Genomic DNA, 7,396 nt, shown 5'->3' with positions numbered 1-7,396 from the left:
CTCACTACACAGCTCAGACTCATAGTGACCCTCCTGTTTTCAGCCTCCCCAGTGCTGGGATTACAGATGCACATACCACTGTTCCATACCACTCAGTGTGCCTGGGGTCGGGGTTGGTGCAGCACGGGGTACTGGGGAACCCTGGTCCCCGGGCTTGCCTAAGCAGGAGCTTAGTCGGCTGAGCTATCTTGCCGGCCCTTCTTCCAAGTGTTCTCTTTTGGAGTTATGCTCTTTTATACTCTCCCTACTGTAGCTGAAACCTACATCCTTACTCCTTGGATTGGGAATCTGTGGCTTCTTTACTCCTAAGAAGTACTAGAAGAACCTCTGTGCAAGGTTCCAGGTCCAGATCTGAAGAAACTGGAGACTTCTACTTTTTCTTTGGACCTTGCTCTTGGCTCTCACCCTCCATATGGTGAGGAAACAAAGCAGCCACACAGAAGTGTTCTGGACAGAAGCAGCAGCTGAGATCTCAGCAGCCAGCTCATCTCAAGCCCAAGACACAAGCAAGCATGCAGAGGACTTGGTTCCCAGCTAGAGGGGCCTGGAGCATCCGTGAGGTGTCCCTGGCCAAAGGTGCCAAAACCCGCGGCTTACTGAGTACATCCACGACATTCCCTCCTGAGGGGAAAAGGGCAGGGAGTGAGACCAATTTCAAGATAGTAGCACCAACAGGATGCTTATTGAGCACTGACCATTTGCCTTGACGCTGTCCTACGGATGCTGTATGTACAAACTGATTTAATCCTGGAGCTTGTTATTAACTCATTTGCAGATGAGAACAGAGACAAAGATGTCTTTCCAAAGCAATGTAGCTGAATGGCAGCAGTGTTTTGGATGTAAATCATGTTGCCCCATTACCTAGCTCGTCTTGCAGTAAAACTCCACTATAAGCTGTCAAATATTCCCACATCGATCCCTTCATGTCTTGTTCTTACCTCAGACTTGTTTAAATCAGGACTTAGCCCATGCTATTCCGGGGAAATATCCTTGTCATCGTTGTCATGACCAACACCGATGGTCTAGTTCTATTGTTTGGAAACACCAAATACCACACAGACTGATGCTTTGGCCTTTTGGATGAGCAACAAACACACCTATTTATATACGAAACACTTCCAAAAATGGTCTCTCAAGTTTAACTTAAGTGAAACAAAACCCTGGATTTTTCCTCCCCAAACCAGTCCTCAGATCCATGGACTTTTTCTGTAAGAAAACCATCATTAACAGTAATATTGAGCTGGCCAAATGGCTCAGTGGATTAAAGCACCTGCAAGCAGGCGCAGGGGCTGGGGGTTCGATCCCAGGACTGGCTGTGCCGGCCTGCCCCTGGGGCACACTGAGAGGCAATTAAGACTGGGCGTGGTGGCGCACACCTGCAATCCCAGCTCTTGGGAGGCTGTAAACAGGTGGATCACTATGAGTCACATCTAGTAGAGAGATCCTGAACACCTTGTAGGCCCTTCCTTAAAATACAAAAACCAAAACAAAATAAAACACAAAAACCCAGTAATCTCATTCTGATCACCCCAAGAGGTGGTATTTTGCTGCCTGAGTATAGATACTTACTAGACGTTCAAAAGGACAACTTCTCAGGCCGGGGAGATGGCTCAGTAGAATAAGTGCTTCCCTGGCAAGTGCAAGGGTCTGAGTTCAATCCCCTGTTCTGCAAAGAAACCAAAAAACAAAACAAAACAAAAAACCCCAAAAGGACAGCTTCTAACTTGCTATGCTTTGAGAAGCGGGTAATGCAAACAGTCAGGTGTGAAAAACGTAGAAAGACCGGGGTGATCCATGGACAGCTACAGCCAGTGACCAAAAAAAAAAAAAAAAAAAAAAAAAAAAAAAAAATTACTGTTCTACTTTGAGGTATGTGATAAATGGAACTGAGACTTGTTCTCAGTAGCATGTTGATAACAGTAAGAAAAAAAAAAGAAGGACCAACCCAAATGTCCAGAAGTGTCTGAATGACCAACCGAAATGCTGTCCATCAGTAAAATGGAGTACTTCTCAGCCATAAAGATTACAGCACCAACATACACTACAATTGGGTGAGTGTTGAACATACTATCAATCAGCCCAAACGTTTTTCTTTGGGTGAATGACCAATTCAACATGTGCATCCATACAACATAGACTATGGTCCAACTCTAAGAAGTAATGCTCAACATGGATGAATCTTGAGAAATTTGTCCTCAAAAAAAAAGGAAACCAGACTTAAAATGTCACCCAGTGTACAATTCCAATAAGATGAACGGTCCAGACATGTAAATGTACACAAATAGGAAGTAGATTTGTGGTCAGCAGGACGGAAGGAAAGGGAGAAATAGGGAGAGACTACTGTATAGGTGCATAACTTCTTTCAGGGGTCATAGTTTGTTTTTTTTTTTTTTTTTACAAATTTAGGACAAGGTGTACAGGTTCTCACCATGAGATCAGACTCGTGGTGATCCTCCTGGCTTCGGCCTCCCAAGTGCTGGGATTACAGGCATGTGCCACCATACCCAGTCTCGATGGGCATCTTAGTGCGCCCCGGGGGGCAGGAAGCAGGGCCGGCAGGGCAGGCCGAGGATCGAAGCCTGGTCCCTGCACCTGCTTAGTCCCCTGAGCTATCTGGCCAGCTCCGTAAAAATATTCTTGAAACAGGTAGTGTTAATGGTCTTACAACTATATTTATATATGCAGAGTCATTAAACCGTACATTTTAAAATAATACTGTAAAACTGTAACAGGTTAAAGAGATAGCTTACAGAAAGAACGTCTTTATCAGCTGTTCTTTAGATGGAGGATCAATATCCAGAATAGATGAACAACCCAAAAATTCAACAGGAAAAGAATGAGCAATCTGTTAAGTGAAAGGGTAAAGGAACAGAACAGACACTCTTAAAAAGAAGTACAAAAAAAAGGGGGGGATACAGATGAATGTCCATTTTGTGTCTGTGTATTCAAAGTGGTTAGGATAGATATATAGTTACATTCTCTTAATGAATAGAGTGATTTGTTCTAATAGTGTTTGTAAATAGGATTTCATGTCCACATCTTGTACAGCAATTAACCACTAGGAAGAGAGTACGCAGTGTGTTAATTATTGAAACTGTCCTACCAATTTGATTTGAAACTGTCTTATTGCTGTTTGTTTCTCAATAAAATTATGGAAAAAAAAAGAAGCACAAATCGCAATAAGGATATGAAAAAAGTTCAACAGCTTTAGCCACTAGGGACTCACAAGTAAATGTCACACTGAAATCCAGTCTTGCCCCAGTCAAAATGACTATCATTAAGAGGGGGGAAAGAAAAAGCTGACGAGTGAGAAAAATAGGGCAGTCTTCTAGACTGTTAGTGGGAATGTAAATTAGTACAGCCACGGTGGAAATTAGCACACAATTTCTCAAAAATTAAAGTTGGGACAATCATGTGACCCAGCTCCATCTCCCCTCAGGAAGTGCCCAAATGAGTCAATGTCGATGAAGTTCAGCAGTAACTGCACGCATGGCGCTGTTCACCAAAGCCCAGCCATGGAATCTGCCATGGTGCTCACCAGCACATGGATGGAGAAAGAAGGCATGGCACGTGGACTCCACAGAATATTGGCCATGAAGAAGCAGGGCATCATGTCATTTGCAAAGAAATGGACGAACTAGGAGATCACAGAGTTAGGTTAATACCAGACTCACAAAAACCAACCATCATGTTTATTTATTTTTATTTTAATGAGACAAAACCAATAAAAAGATACAGTCTTTCAAAACAAGATAGCAGGAAGTTAACAATGGTTAATATATTGCACACTGTTATCTTCCAAGTGATTGTTCAGATTATAAAATATATGAATTTCTGCAATTGTACTTCATCATGGGAGTATCTTATTTCTGCATTAATTTTTAAAAGTATACTCTGCATTAATTTTGAAAGATTGTTTCTCAAGGGATGTCAATCTGTATTGGAAGTTGTTCTCTTTCAGCCCTTGAAATACTTTACCCCAAGCTCTTCTTGACTTGAAGGTTTGTGTTTAGAAGCCTGCCATGATTCTGATGGATTTCCTTGATAGGTGATCTTTTTTTTTCTCCCTCTAACAACTTTCAATATTTTGTTCTTGTGCTGAATTTCTGGGATCTTGATTATTGTATGTTTGGGTGTAGAGTTATTTTTTTCTTAAACAGACATGATGCTTATTTTATTTTATTTTTACCCTAGGTTTCAGGCTAACAAAAATTTTAAAAACATTTTTTAAAGAGAATAAAAAATAGGGCTGGTGAGATGGCTCAGTGGTCTAAAGCACCTACTTAGAACAAGCTTAGCTAAAGCACAGGGACAGCGGTTCGATCCCCTAGCACCACATGCCAGCCAGCCCCGCCCCCTGGTGGGCTAAGCTGGCCACACACAAATAAATAAATAAAATTAAAACAAAACAAAACAATTAAAAAAAATTAAAAAATAGCTTTAAAAAAAGAACATTAGAAATGATACAGAGGTCCGGATGCGGGGCTGCGATGCTGCTGGGAGCAGGGCTCGTCCGCACCACCGCACACCCAGGGGGTGTTTCTGAAAGTGGTGCAGATGGTCACTGCTGATTGCCCTCATCTGGGCGCGGAGCTCCCGATGGACTGACCACAGTGCCTACAGCTACTGTGCAGGGGTCACCCTCTGCTGCTTGATAACGGTCCTCATCTTTTACTTGGTGCTCCTCTTCCACTCCTACCGCGAGCTCACCTGTCTCAGCCGGCCCCTGTCGGAACTCCTGCACTATGGGATCGGTACCCTGCTCCTTCTCATCGCCTCCATCGTGGCAGCCTCCAAAAGTTACAACCAGCGCGGACTGGTGGCTGGAGCAATCTTTGGCTTCATAGCTACCTTCCTCTGTTTGTCAAGCTGTGTGGCTGTCGTACAAGACGTCCTGTGTGACCCAGTCGACAGATGTAGGAGGCCCAGCAGCCAGGAGGACCACGTTCCCGTGCCAAAGCCCTGCTTGTGTTGATGGGCTCCAGGAAGGCCCGCACTTCCCCCTGCTTTGGCACCATGCCTGTGCCCTGAGCTCCCCGGAGGAGCAGAGCCTCTTTCCCTAGGCTTACCCGGGTACAGGCTTCCTCTTCTGGGAAAGGAAGGCAACCTCGCAGCATTCCGCCTCTCAGTCTGCTCAGAACACCATCTCAGATACTGACAACCCCGCTGAACATGCTAGAGGGGGCTTCTGCATCCCCTACATAAATGTGCTCCTTTCATATTCCACAGAGGAGCAGAGCTGCCTCGAGTCCTCTTAGAAGCTAAGCCACCTGCTGGGTTACCTCGGCAGTCTGGTCTGGGAGAAAACCTTTTTAAAGTGGGCTGGGCCTGTAGGAACATGCAGCCAATTTGTTGTTTCTGCCCCTGTTACCACTGTGTGTGTGTGTGTGTGTGTGTGTGTGTGTGTGTGTGTTTAAATAAAGTATTGGTCAATTGCAAAAAAAAAAAAGAAACAATACAAAAGTTCACTAAACAAAATAATAGATTGGGTGTAGAGTTATTTTGGTGATGGCTAATTGGAGTTCTATATGCTTTCCTTATGTGCATGTCAGATTCTGTTCTCATGTTTGGGAATTTTTCTTCTATTATTTCTTTTTTAGTTTTTCAGCAGGGTCTCACTTCACAGCTCAGACTCATAGTGATCCTCCTGTCTCAGCCTCCATAGCACTGGGATTATAGTTGTGAGCCACTACACTCAGTTCTCAGGCTGGCACGGTGTTCCCAGGTTTCTGGAGCCAGCATGGCATGTGATACCAGGGATCAAACTTTGACCTTGCACTTGCCAGGCAGGTGCTTGTGCAGCCAAGGTATCTCCCCAGGCCTCCACTATTATTTCTGGAAGTATTCTTTTTTATATCATTTGTGTTGACTCCTGCTTTTGCATTGATGCCTATCAGTCTTATATTATTTGCTTTGTATCATTTTGCAGCCACCAAATTGTTATTTCTGGATCCCTTGTTTGGAAGAGATGTTTTCTTTCACAATCACTAGCTGTGATCCTGTCTGAAAGTCTGAAGGTCTGTCTTTCATTCAAGTAGTTTTGCCAGTTTTCAATGGCATTTTAAATTTCCTGGATAGCTGTTCGAATTTGCTTCATGCATCCTATTTCTTTCCTATATTAATTATTCATGTTTTCTATGCTCTTCTTGTCATCATCTATTTTAAAAATATACCTCTATTCTAGATTTGCTGAGCAACTCTCTTATAAAAGTTGCCATTCTTTTTTTCCTGAGAGAGTATTTCTGATCTGATTTCCTCTATAACCTCATTTTTTAAAAACTTACTTTTCTGTCATTTCAGAAATTTCAAGTGCCTGTCTTCCATTTTCCTCTATCTTGTCTCCTGTACTTGTTCTGGGTAGGCTGAAGGTCTGAGATTGCATCCTTGTCTTGTCATTTTCCATTTCAAAAATTTTTATGTTTTGGGGCTGCTGAGATAGCTCAGTGGACTGAAGCACCTGCTTAGGCAAGCTTAGGCAAGTGCAAGGTCCCTGGTTCAATCCCCAGGACCACATGCCAGGCCAGCCCTGCCCCCAGAGCTGGCCAGAGTCCAGCATGGTAAACTGGGGAGGCTGAAAGCAGGAGGATCACCATGAGTCCAAGCTGCACTGTGAGACTCTGTAACAACCAAATACATTATTTTTTTAAATTTTGTTGTCTGTGTTGATCCTTGTAAGTTTTTGTAGTAGGTATCTACATTACTAGTATTATGTCCTCTCTTAGAACAGTCTATTTTTCAGGGATGTCTTTTGTGTGTAGGAGGTTGTGGGCTTGTGTTTGTTCCAAGATCCTATCTTCCTGGTTAATGAAGAATGAGACATTGGTATCCGTTTGGTTCCATCCTCAGTTCCTTGGTGTGGGGCTGTGGTGAGGTTATAACCCCAGAGCTTCCCAATATTGGTGCAGAAGGCAGAACAACTGATTAAAACAGATATGACAGTATAATTGACAATAATAATAGAATCAAGCACAGTTTAGAAACTGACAGTGGTAGGTACTAATCTTATACCTTAAACCATAGGAGCAAAATATACAATTATATAACAGAACCATTATAAATTGGAAGCTTGTCATCAGAGTATTTCCCCTTGGGAGAGTGGTTCTTCCCTCCGGTGGGGAGATTTGAGAAGGATAGTGGATAAAACAAAAAGAACTGAAAGGAAAGAAGAAGCAAGGCTGGAGGAAAGGATGGCCACACACACTTTTGGAGATGAGAGGAAAACTCTGTAGAGAAAGAACGAGGTGTTGAATAAACAGGGGATTTTCTGAACTTGGTCTCTGGGCTTGGGGGATGGGATTAGTTTTCTATGGCTGGAGTTCTTCCCAGCTGTTTTTTTAAATTTTATTTTGAAGAGTAAAATCAAAAGCAAGAACAAAAATCAGAAACAAAGATGGAA

At 43.1% G+C, this 7,396-nt stretch overlaps 1 pseudogene; it reads left to right on the top strand.

Annotated features, from left to right (window-relative positions):
* Positions 1-3,458: 3,458 nt before the first annotated feature.
* LOC101579695 lies at positions 3,459-5,063 on the top strand (annotated as a pseudogene).
* The last annotated feature ends 2,333 nt before the right edge of the window (positions 5,064-7,396 follow it).

Source organism: Octodon degus, unplaced genomic scaffold (assembly GCF_000260255.1).
Source record: "Octodon degus isolate 3935 unplaced genomic scaffold, OctDeg1.0 scaffold00050, whole genome shotgun sequence".
NCBI lineage: Eukaryota > Metazoa > Chordata > Mammalia > Rodentia > Octodontidae > Octodon > Octodon degus.
The sequence above is the reverse complement of the archived record's forward strand: the minus strand, read 5'-3'. Positions and strand labels throughout refer to the sequence as shown.